General features: G+C 56.7%; 1 protein-coding gene across 4 annotated transcripts in view; it reads right to left on the reverse strand.

Moving 5' to 3' along the window:
- DPYSL5 (dihydropyrimidinase like 5) overlaps positions 1 to 12,843 on the reverse strand; it is a 117,890-nt gene that overhangs the window by 89,338 nt on the left and 15,709 nt on the right. The window contains exon 1 of one of the 4 annotated variants that reach the window (XM_030555046.1): positions 6,831 to 7,015. The exons of the other annotated variants lie outside the window; for them this stretch is intronic. The gene's annotated coding sequence lies outside the window, so the exon portion shown is untranslated. Of the gene's footprint in view, positions 1 to 6,830; positions 7,016 to 12,843 lie in introns of those variants that run through there. 4 annotated transcript variants of the gene reach the window in all.

Genomic DNA, 12,843 nt, shown 5'->3' on the forward strand with positions numbered 1-12,843 from the left:
ACAGCAGGCTGCAGCTACCCCTCCTCGCTGTCTGGTGCCAGCACAACTCTCACCCCCACAAGAATCCCTTCCCAGTCAGTCATCAGTGCTGCTCCCTTGTCTCCCCCACCCATCGCCAGCTGCTCCTGCCTCACCAATCCCTTCGCATCCTTCTCTCACTGGTGTTTCCACATCTCTTCCCGTGCCTGTGAGCTCGCCTCCTCACCCTCCTCCAAGCCCCTTTCTATTGGCCTGCACGCCAATCCCCGGTGCTTCCGGGAAGTGGAGCATCCTTCAGACCAGGGGCAGTGCGCTGACGCCAGGCCAATCGCCCCAGCCCCTCCCTTCAGCTGGGCACAGCCTGCTGCAGCTCCGTGCCAGGGACAGTGCCACTTGTTCATAGCCCACGGTGCTGCGTTAGTGCCAGGGCTCGGGACAGCAAATTGCTTTGTGCCGAAGGGCTGCACTTTGTCCCTTGTCGCACCGAAGGGACATAATTACAGAGGTGCCCAAGATGTGCTGGGAGACAGACCCCTTAGGGGCTTAGTCTAAAACATCAACCCTCCAGACACTTACACGAGGGCTGGGCTGCCCCACGCAAGGGGAGCGGTCAGGGAGTCAGGCACTAGGGGTATGGTGACACTACACACTAAGCCTGGCTTGGTGGGACCCACACCTGTGGGTCTGGGTTTCCAAGCCTGTACTTGAGTGTCCACACTGGATTGTGGACCTGGCTCTCAGCTATGCTAACACATCCATTCTGCACCACACTGACCTTCTGACACAGGCCTGTGGCTTGCCCTGCGTCCACACTGCAAAGTGACTGGCCTTGGCCCAGTCAGAGCAGGACTGGGCCCCTGACCCACTCCTAGAACACATCCCTAGGACTCGGGCCCTGAGTGCTTGCTGACCTGATTTGTGTGGGGACAGACATAGGCTTGGGACCCAAACAAGGGTATGTCCACACAGCCCATGGGAGCGAGTCACCATGTTACAAATAGCAGTGTGGCCATGGCAGCTTAGGCTCTGAACCAGCTCCCAGCCTAGGCTCCAGAGCCCATCCTGTTGCGTCTATCTAGCTGGTTTTAGCGTGGTCAGCCCAGGCGCTGAGACTCACAGCCGCTCGCTGTGAGGACATTCCCCGAGTGCAACTAAGGAGCCCTCAGGGAGGCTCCAATTCTGGAAAGTCCCAATCCAGCTTTACAGGTCACAGCACTTGGCATCCAAAGAGTCCCTCGGCCAAGCTGTGGCAGGTCTGGCTCCCAGCTCCTTCGCTACCCTCGAACCCTTCCACCTGGCCTTCTGGAGACGCCAGCCCCAATTTGGGAAGAGAGTCCATCCCCCCTGCTGGAGCTCACAGTCCGTCCCCAGGGACTGATAGACCAAGGCCAGAAGAGACCATTGGGATCATCTCCTCTGACCCCACATACACGAACGGCCACATGCAGACCCACGAGGGCCGCAATCGCTCCCAGGGCTTCCCGTCATCCACAGCTCTTTAGCCCTGCCGCCGAGCGTTTAGAGGCTTCCTGTCTTCGCCATGACAAGCGCAGCCACCCACAGACACAGCTGGAAGGAGAGAGGCACCGCGGGACCTGGCAGCTCTCCAGGATCCCCACCAGCCCAGGGATCACAGCTACGAACTCAAACCATTCTCATGAGTATGTCAGTGGAGTCCCTCCTGCCTCGTTCTCACCAACATCCACTCACCTGCCTCCTTTCCTGCTCCCTGAGCGCAGCCAGTGCCTCGGGATTTTCTCGACATCGAAGCCAGTGTGGGCATCCTCTGGTCAGCAGCAATGCGGAGGAGCCCCTGACAGCAAACGTACCAGACGTGCTGCCACAAACCCGCTGGCTCCTCTATGTCCACGCCCAGAGGTTTCCTCGCTACCAAGCAATGCAAGGAGTGTCTGTGGGCTGGCTGCTCACCCCCCGAGTATCAGTGACACTACTGGGGCTGGCCCAGCCGTACTCTGTTTGCAAAGGAATACATGACCTAGGAAAGGGATTCAGAGCAGATAGATCTCCAAGGAGACCTGGAGGGACCCTGGCCTGGGTTTCTGTTACACCCTACACTTCACCACTGCTGTTACAGCACGCCATGTGGAGAGTCCCCTGGTGCCAGCTCAGCAAACGGGACAGGTGGGCAAGCTACTTTCCCTTTCCACTCTGCAGGCACCATCTTGCAAGAGAGGCCTGCACAGCTGCTGCCAACCTTCCCGTACAGGTGACAGGAGAGGACGTCAGGCGAGAATCTCCCAGCCATTAGCCTGAGTTACCTGCACCATCCCTAGGGTGGGCGCTGTACCCTCTCTGCGGGAAGTGGCAGAGACCTTTACCCAGCCACTCAGCTCTGAGCCTTGCCCTAGATTTGTAGGTGCCACAAGCAAGCCCTTGAGCGGAGCCTGGGGAAGCAGGTTGCTGCAACGGAACAGGCAGCAGCACCGCCAAGTCTCTGGCCTCTCAAGATGGGGCTTCTAGCACCAGGCCGAGCTGCTCCAATGAACGAGCCTGGAGCACGGTCGAAGGCCTGTGTGTGTTTCCCTGCCGGGGTGGAAGTGGTGACAATGAGACAGACCCCTCGGCTCTGGGTCCGTGGGCGCAATCTTCCACCCCGCATTAGTGGTGACCAGACCCATTCAGACAGGGCCATTAGAGAGTGACCCTTAGCCAGCTCTGTCTCCACCAGGGTAGGGCTAAAGGAAGGGCCAGTGACTGACAGAGGGGCCCCCACAGAGTCAGGCCCACATGCCCCACCCTCCCGGAAGTGCTGCCAGGTGGATACAGAGGACACTGGACCCATCGCAGGGTGCACTCTGCCTGGGGAGAAGCTTCCCTTGTTTGGGTGTTAAACCCAAGCCCAGATCACACAGCTTGGGCGTCTCTGGGGGCTCTCCCCCAGCCCCAGAGCCATTCTCTGCCAAGAAGTCCTGGACTGTGGAGGATGTTGGCTTCTGCTCCTAACAGCAAGTCACATAGGCACTAATCCTTAGCAGAGCACAACCTGGGGCAGCCCCCTGGGCAGCTCCCTTGCGACCCACAGCATGCTTCCTCCTGCTCCCTCCTCTAGTGTTCGCACAGCGCCCCCCTGGGGACAGCTCAGCTCTGACTGAGGGAGACCAGTCACATTCAGCTAGGGCTGTGCCCTCGATCCGCAGCTGCCAAGGCAGGGTCTAGGTCTAGGTCCCAGAAGCAACCATGCCTGGTGTGGGGGGTGTTGGAGGTTCTGAAAAGCACCAAGCGTCTGCATGTGTGTAGTAGAGGAAGGGCCCGGTGCTGTGCAAGGCAGGGCTGAGAACTGACGCAGCCCTAACAACAGCTCTGTCCCTCCCTCACCCCGGCCATGCTTCCCCCCAGTAGCGGGCTGCCCACGGGTCCCATCCATCTGCCGAGGGCAGCCTACCTGCTCTGCCACCCCTGGATCTCCTTCTCCGAGAGCCAGCAGACCAAGCACGTCAGGCTCGGCACCACATGACCCACTCTCTTTGTACGTCGCTGGGTAGCCTGGCGGCTAGCTACCAGCTACCCTCCTGTTCCGGGGCCTCACTCCCCGCACAAGGCACAGCCCTGACTGGCAGACATGCTGCCTCCCGACACTGCTGGAAGGGAAGACGGGATGCAGAGAATTAGTTGGGTGCCCAGTAGTGGGAGCCTAGCCACAGGCCCAGCACTGCAGTCCTGGCCAGCCAGCCCACTGGAGCCAGGGAGCTGCCTCAATCCCTGCCCTCACGCAGAGGGAGTGACTGTGGGGGGATGCTACAAGACCAGGTCTCTGCGGTGGGAGGGGACTGACTTACCAACCAGCTGACGCTGGGCAGAGGGGGCAGAACGGCGAGACATGGCCCCAGGATGCTCTAGGCCAGTGAGAGTCAGTGATCTATTGTACGAAGGCCAAGGCACAGGAGGTTCGGGGCCCTGGTTCAGCACCTCACGCTGGTCAAGATCAACCGCCCTGACCACGGGCCGAGGAGCAGCATCAGATCCTGCTGGAGGTGGCACTGGCAACAGGGGCACAGAGGGGGAAGCCCTCGCTCCCATAACGGACATGGAAGGGTCCCCAGCGAGAGACAGGCTGAGCAGTCCTGAGCCTTCAGTTCATCTCACGAATTGTCTCCACCATTGCCACCCTCGGATCCCTCCAGGGCTGCCACTCCGCAACCACGCTGAGCACAGGCAAGCAACGGGGCACCAGCCTGGCTGCTTCTCCTGCGGTACCAACCTCACTCATCACAGGACTCATTCTCCCCACGTCCCCTTCTCTGCCAGGCCCTGAGAAATCCATGCTTCTGTACAGCACACCCTGTCAAGGCAGCACCCCCTGCCCTCACTCCGGCTAGCATCACCACCCACCATGGCCAGGGTGTTTTCAGACAGACAGTGACACAGAAAGGTGACAGAGCCTCCAACGCCAAGCTGTGGCATGGGGCACCTGTGCAGCATGGCTCCGGTCAAACGGGGCCCGGTACAGCCTGCGACCTTGGTTACTGTCCAGTATTCCCCCAGCCACTTCCAAGATAACTGGCCCTACCTGTTGCTAAGCACCAGCACACAGCTCTTTGCAGCGGGCAATCCCGGGCGCAGGCTCTGGGACGGAGGGTAACACGGAGAGAACAGCCACTGAAGTGCTTCCCCAGAACCACAGGACAGGTGCAGGACGGGCAGCATCACAGAGCACACACCACCTCCGCCAGTGTGCCTCAGGCCTGGCCTGGCCTACTGCAGCCACCTCTGGGAGGCCTGCTCCCATCTGCAGACTGCCCACAGGAGCACCAGTGGGACCAATGGGGAAGCTGGATAGTCGCCTTCCCCAGGCCCCAGAGCTGGCTCGCTCCATTTGTGCAAGACGAACTATCTTGGGAACAGACAGGAGACCCTGGAGCATGAACCTCCCCAATCAGGCAAGGGTGTGAATGGACCTGAGGACCAGGCCCCAGCCCTGAGCCCTGGGAGAGGCCTAGGACAACCCAGGTGGAGCCAGACCCTGGGAGCAGCAAGCAGGACAGGGGTGTCAGCCAGGTCCTGTCTCCAATCCCCAACCCCTCCAGGGATGGCACCAGGCTGCTCGCCAATCTGAACTCCAGTTCATCCCCTCCACAGGCCGTGCCCCCCGGCCCATCACCCCACAGCTCTGGGCCTCCCTTCCCTGCTCTCTCTGGATGGATTCGGGGGGCTCTTTAGGGCCGAGACTGCCTCTCCCTGGGTGTGTGCAGCCCCCAGCCCCCACTCTGCACTACTGCAACATAAACAGGTTTAGTAGGCTCAGATTATCAGCAAAGGTCAACAAACAGCCACTTCACCAGACAAATAGACACAAAAATGCTTCCAGTGATAAGGGACATGGCCAGCGAGGCCGAGAAAGAAGAGTGCTGCCTGAGAATGCAGAGGTTCATTTAAGGCCATTTACTGTGGCTATTCGGACACAGGGTTTTGACCATTCGTTTAACGGTTACGGAGCTTTAACTTTTTTAGTCTTAAAGTGCACGGTCATTAAATCATCGTCTCCCCTGCTGTTTGCTCCCCCTCCCCCATAATTTCCCACAACTGAAAATCTGAATGGCTAAAAATATAAAAAAGCTTAAAAACCCCAGAAACTCTGCCAAGCCCACATACAGAGGTGCAGCCCAGCACCCTGGGTAAGTCAGAGTCATGGGCCCCACGCTGAAGGGCCCAGGATTGGGACTGCCAGTGAGTGCCCTCCCGACAGTACAGCAGGATGAGACCTCCCTGAACCCAAGCCAGTCAGGGACCAGATCAGCACCCTCCCTGCAGTTAACCCTTCCCAGCCCAGCTCTGCCTAGGGACTGGTAAAGAGCTGAGGGAACTATGCACCTGGACTGGTGGCAAGCCAATGACCTAGGAGGAAAAGGCCCCTTATCCCACCAGCACCATCTGCTCCAAGGACAAGTCACAAGCCTCAGGAGAGGTCCCTCTGCGCACACGCCCCCATCCCCGTGCTTGCCTCATTCAGCGTACACCACAATGCAGTCCTGTTAGCACTGCACACAGGGCTGCCTGCAGCAGCAAGAGCAACGCGGCTGTTGCTTTGACTAAGGCCTGAGCAGAGACAATCAGACAAGGCAGCAGCTCAGGGAGAGACTACAGAAGAAAAATATCCTGAATGGGCACCTCTCTTCCCCGCCTCCCATCAGCAAGGAGATGGACGCCAGCATGAAGGAAGACGGGGAGAGCACTGGCTCAAATCACGTGCGACTGGCTACAGAATTCTCTCTCTATAAGCTACATTTTTCCTCATCCTTGTGGAAAATTAAGGGTCTGCTTTGCATGACACCAGCAGCTTTCCAGCCCTAGAGCATGCTGGACTCTAGTTTGCTGGCAGGACAACCCAGGGATCAAGGTCCAGTGCCCAGAGATGAGGGGCCTGGTAGGACAACTCCCCACCCACCCACACTTCTCCCAGCTTATTTACAGCTGGACTTCACTCTGGGACGCTATACGGCATCTTCCCTAGCACTGCCTAGATCCAACTAGAGCTCCAGCTGAGCTTGTGGCCTCAGCGTCTGACAGACAGTGAATCGGGCAAGCAGCAAACATCGGGCCACAATCTTACTTCCAGCCACCTGCTTCACGGTGAACCCCTGAGGGAATGACGTACATCCCATGAGACATATAAGGGGACCTAAAGTACCAGGAAAACGAACCTTTAACCAGACCCGAGGCTACACAAGCCAACAGCTCAGTCCTGCATCTCTGAGCACATCTGAACACAACCTTACACAGCATCTTCCATGCACACTGCCGCATCACACTGGCTCTCCAAACGAAACATCTGTTCGTGCAGAGTGCCAGATGCAAGAAGCAGGCACTGTCGGCTGACTACCAGAGCTACTCACAGTCACAAAGACAACGAGATTTCTTCCCAATCACCGGGCAGGCGGCCTCCCTTTCTCCTGGCAGCTGAAGAATCACATTACCAAAGAGCTGAGCTGAGCTCCGTTCTCCTCCCAAAAAGAGCTTTACTGTCATAGCTACTGTCTGCACAAAGCAGGTTCCCTTGCGCTGCCTCCCTGGCTGGGAAGCTAACAAATTCAATCTATTGTTCAGGAGCAGACGCCATTTGCCACGACTAACATAGTCAATTACAAAACAGACCACATCTGCCCACAAGTCTCTCTAACCCATTCACAGTCATCTTCCACACGTCTGCAGCCATCAGCTAGCCAACCGCCATTGTCTCCCAAGGAGGGACTCAGGCTTCTAATTCTGAAGGACTGATTAATTCAGATGTATGGGGAGCAGTCCCTGAAGAGCTGAGCAGGGAGGGGGTGCATGGTTCTGGCACCAGACACTGCAGTGCAAACCTGGGAGAGGATTTGGGACTACCCCATACAGAACAGCAGACACTCCCGCTCCTCTCTGCATAGCCCGCTTCCTAATCGGCAGGGAGCAGCAAGAGCTGACCCCCGGTTCAGCCCCCGCGGCAGGTGGGGACACAGGGAAAGCACCAAGTGAGCCAGAAGCAGAAGGCAGCGTGGACAGCTGGGAGACAGAGGGGTGAGCTGATGGGAGCAGAGCCCAGGCAATGGATGCCCTTGCAGCACGCACACACACACGCTCCTAGGCTTATGTTCTAGTTCAGCCTACAAACCAGCTGCCAAGCAGGGGAACGGCCCAACGGACTGACATGTTCAGGGGAGGGAGGGGAGCACAATGATAAGAGACATTTGTACCAGCCAGGAACACACACAGGGCCAGGCAATGCACCAGATAAAGGAAGAGGCACACGCCAAAAGCCAGGCCCTCAATATACCCTTAGGAAAGGCTGCTTCCCGACTGCCTTTGCCCTGCAGCACTGCACTGCTCAGCTCTGTCTGCCCTCCACACTCCGTCGGCTACAGACGGAGAACTAGAGTCTCACCGCATCAACATGGAAGATCTATATTTATTCAGTAGCTGATGGTTACATACATTGATCTGTACTTGTTCTGGTGCGAGAGGCACAGAAGCCACAGGGTCAAGAGCCACGCTCAGCAAGGTGCCTTTCCGAAGCAGGCAGCTTAGAGGCAGGGCCAGTCTCATGGGAAGCAGGGGGGACACAGGAGCCTGCCAAAACCAGGGCCCTCATTCCGAGGGGCAAGGCCAGAAGCTGATTCCAAAACGATGTTCAGACATGCAGAACCAGAGCTGGAGAAGCCCAGTCCCTCTCCTGGGACCAGCACAGCATTGCTCCACGCTGTTATTCGCTCACACTTCAGCCAGTCCACCTCTAAGTGGCTCACGCAATGGAGTCCTGGCTGTTTCCAGCTGCAAAAATTCTATTGCATTTGATTTGCTGTCATGCAGGAGCGACCATCGGAGCAGCCCAGTGCCTGCGGAGCAGTCTGTCTGCCTCCCTTACACACCCAAAGGCTGAGACGTGTCTGTGTACAGACGGGAGCCCTCCTACCCAGCCTCGCTGCAAAGGTTCCTAACACAAGGGAGCTGCTGCTTACAAGCAACACGCCCACAGGGAATTTAGTACCATCCCTGCCGCCCTTCAGGCCAGGAACCACAAGGGGCTCAGCTAAAGTTTGGGAGATGGAAACCTCCCCCAAATCACAGCTCTGAAGCAGCAGCTGCCTGGAAGGGGCCTGAGCCAGGGAGAATGGATAACTTCTCCTCTTCAGGGAGCATGGTCCCCTGGGGAACCCCACGCTGCACCTGCCTTCAAAGGGCTCCCATGCATGAGCCCAAGAACCAGCCACCCCACACACTCTAGGAAAGAGGGAATCCACAGCGGGAGTTAACCCCCTCAAGACCTCAAACACACCCATGCCGGGGCAGCAGCTTCAATAGCAGAGCCCATCTAGAAAAGAGGGCTGAAGGTCCCGCACTGAAGGGCCCCAGGGAGTGGCCCCATCCTCCCTGCACTGCCTGTTGCAGTTTGACATGCAGGTAAATCAGGAATTAAAGGCAGCCTGCTCTGTGCTGTCTGGGAGCAGGGCTACACCTGCTGCAGGCAGTGATGGATTTTAAGTGCAATGAATTATTGACACACTGGTGGCTGATGTATTATTTCACCTGTACAAGTTCTCTGATTTATCCCCGCACCAGGGCCTGTGCTGCGGTTGTTTTCCAGGTGATTAACTACACTCGCCAGGAAAGCTCACAGCAGAGGCAGTGTCTGCTGCCCACCGAGGTATGGCTGCTTCCTGCAGTTTTACAGCAGAGTTAGCAGATGGACAAAGAGGTTGAGTGGCAGGTCCAGGGCCGCACAGGGGTTTGGGCTGCCAGCGAAGGCCTGCACACAAGTCTGTTGCTCTATGCACTGGGCCACATGGTCTCTGAATACTGAGTGAGCAGGGGCTGTCGCTGACTCGGGCAAATTCTTTTATGGGTGACTGAGAATTGCAGCACAACCCCCATTATTCCAGCTCAGTAAGCCCATTGCCCAATCTGAATAGGGGGAAGAGTCAAGGTCATGCCAACTATTCGCAGCCATAGAACAGACCAAGCCCCCAGTCCTGGAGGGATCAGCAGCAACAGCAGAGGGCTTCCCAATGTTTTGCCCACCGAGCCCTGTTGGGAGGTAGCTGCAGACTCTGCCATGGCAGCTGCTAAGCTGAAAGCAGGGTTTGTGTGACTGTACTACTCCTGCCATGTCCAGCAGCCAGCCGGCATGCGCACAGAGGGGTCTGCAGGCATTCGCTGCATGGCCCCAAAGCCCTGGACTGGGAGACTGAAACCGCCCCAACCCAAATACAGCTGACTGTATACACCCCCCTCGGAGCAGCGGCACGTTTCAGGACATGACAAAGGGGAGCATGCGACAGCTGGTTGAGCAGAAGTTGCAGAGCAACCCTTTCCTCTCGGGAGGTAGAGGTCGACAGACGCTGGGGCTCAGCAGCAACCTCCCACAAGATCCACCAAGAGGGGTTCACATCTACGATTGTCAAGCCCCAGGATGCCTGCACGGACCTTAGGGAGCCATCCTCCCTCCAAGCAAGCCGCCTCCATGCCGTCATGGCTAGCACACTGACATCACGGAGTAGCTCCGACAGGCTGCAGAGGCCAGGATGTGCTTCGGTCCCCTCTCAGGGGTTGGCAAGGCTGGGAACGCTCAGGGTTAAAGCACATGTCAACCTGCACGGTGCTATGCTCCCTAGAGAGGAGTGCAGTCACGCTGGACAGTGGTTAACCCTACAATCGACCCTAGCTGGCATGAGGGCCACAGAACCACGAACCAGCACATCTGAGTGCTAAGTCATAGTTAATACACATTTTGACGCCATGTTGCTTTCCAGCATATATCAGGCCTACGCAGAGCTGGGGTTTGACTGTTTTATCTGGGACCGTTCCCAGTGGTGTCATGGTCCTCCCCAGAGAGGAAGGGATGATGGGTGTTCACATCATGTGACCAGCACAGTGCAAGCAGTGATCTTCCTTCCAGAGCAGCAGCACAGACAGACCTTTGTGTGTACAGCACTCTCCGGGGAGCCCAAAGACAAGCACCAGACACTTGCTTATTGGTTACCATGTCTATTGTTCAGTTGCCTTCTCTGGCTGTACGTACATGCACAGAGCCCTTCAGGGAATTCTCTCCCCGTTGTCTAGCACTGGGGCAGTTCACTAGGGCTAGCACTAGCGTATACTGGCCACAGGCAGGTCTAACCCCCATGCTGTCTAACCCTCCTCAGGACAGGTCTGGCCAACAAGGTGGTAAAATGCTTGCAGCCAGTCTCCCCCAGCACTCCCACCATCCCTAGCCATGAGGCCAGGCCCACAGGGAAATCCCTTGACTCAGTGTGGACACAGCCTGTGCTTGCAGTACAGCGGGAGCTGGATACCATCTGCAAACTGGATCAGCATGCTGCTTGCCTCACCATACGGGGATTTGTGAGACTGAACAATTCCAGTCAGTGCAAGTCCCTCCTCCCCACTTGATGAGCTATTGTTCCTCTCCATTCTTTGCTGCAGCTTTGCGAGCCCATGTGCTCTGCATATATACTGTGCTGCTCCTGGCCAGGTCTAGGGATCCCACTTCAAGGACAACCTCACAAAGGAATCAGATAATGCCCTATGCTTTGCCAAATCCACCGCTAGCTCTTTTGGAGACATATCCCAGGGGATACGGTTAGGAAACCGTCCCGATATACTGGAGTTACAGACATGGGTAGACGCCTGCTTACAACCCTTGTTACGGAGTCACTATTCCTAGGCATTGCAAAAACATGGCTGACAGAAGAAAAAGCCAATGTCTTTCGGGCTGGATTCGATTAGCAGCTGAGCTACCAAGGCAAGACTCAACTAACCCTCATGCATATGACTTATGAGCAATACTCATGATGGGACCCTGTATGCCGCCTCCACACTGTCTTGCCTGTAGATCCAACCCCCCCACCAACACTGGGTAAGAAAATGTGCCGGCAGCACTTCTGTAAAGCAGCGTGCAACAACAGGGATGTGCCAGCTGAGCCTGGCAAAACGGACGTTCACCGGTCCCAGCAAGGATCCAAGTCAGCTCCCCTGCCCCTCTCCAGAAAAGTCTAGCCTGGGAGAGGGACGAGCAAGACCGTGTGTGGCTGGCGTATTGCATTCCTCATGCCCACCAGGGCTGACACTGCCTCAGCAAATGGCTGCACATGCTCAAAGCATGGGAGAGGAAATGGGACTGCTTTCCTGGCGCCCTCCCAGGCCAGCCTGAGGATGTTTTTGCTGGGGGAAGAACACCTTTCCAAGGCCCATCTAGGGGAGCAGAGAGACTTCTAGGCTGTAGCTATTCTCTGTCAGCACATTATTCTCTCTGCTTTTCACAGCCGCTCACTTCACCATCCCAACACCCAGGAGAGCCAGAGCAGCAAGTTCAGCTCTGTGGACTTGCTCCAGGCGCTCCCTACTCTACGTGCCTGACAGCATGAGCAGCAGACCGGCGGGCTGGCTGACAGCAGTACATTTTTCCAATGGCCACTAGGCCGATAAAGGAACAAAACTTACTGATGTGGGGGAGACAGAGCTCTATCCGAGCCCTGTTTTCACTCAGAACTCTCAGTATTTCCTGATCTGTCAAAGGGACTCTGGGGAAGACAAGTAGAAAAGGCATAAAGTCCCCTGACTTGTCCCCTAACAGGAGTGTCACAGCTCCACAGGACTGGTGTTAGGTCCCCACTTTGAAACAGTCCCGAGGAGGAAACCCTTTGATGTGCCAGAGCTCCAAGGGTCTCTTTCTTCCTTCAGGATCAGCCACGCAGCCTCACCTCCTCTCTGGGACTTCAGCCCTCCTGCTTCCCAAAGTGAGCAACTAAGCCAGACGCCTGTGAGAGAGACTTGTCCACTCTGCAGGGGCCAATGCACCCTAGCCAGTATAAAACAGCCAGGTTTATTAATCAACTGGAACACGGCACAGGCTGTCCTCAGGTTAGCACAGAGATGAAGGTTAAACCATCAACCATTCTGGTCAGCCCAGAGCCCAAACAACCTGTAGTGAACTCTATTTTCAGGCTCTGTCTCTGACTTCCCTCCTTCATCAGTTCCCAAGCAGGAGAGCGACAAGTTTCTTCTACAAGTCCCCCTTTAGTCCCTCCCACACACCTTCCAGTCCTTTGTTCTGAGCTGGGGCCTTAGCTGAGCCTCCCAGCTGAGAGATGGGGAAACCCTCCTCCCTCAGGGCCACTGGTTGCTAGGTGTCAGTATCCCGGCAAGTGGGCTTTCCACTGCCTTCTCAGATCTTCCATTGGCATGGGTCAGCCTTGGCCAGTCCTTTTTCAAAACCCATTCACCGTGCCTAGATCGCTTGGAGACGCATGCACACCTAGGTTTCTTAGGCCTGGTCTACAGTAACAAATGAGGCTGACCCAGCTCTCTCTCTCTCTCTCAGGAGTATGAAGAATCCACACCCAGGCGTGGATGGCCCTAGGTCAACAGAAGAAT

The sequence above is a fragment of the Gopherus evgoodei genome, chromosome 3, assembly GCF_007399415.2.
Source record: "Gopherus evgoodei ecotype Sinaloan lineage chromosome 3, rGopEvg1_v1.p, whole genome shotgun sequence".
Taxonomy (NCBI): Eukaryota; Metazoa; Chordata; order Testudines; family Testudinidae; genus Gopherus; species Gopherus evgoodei.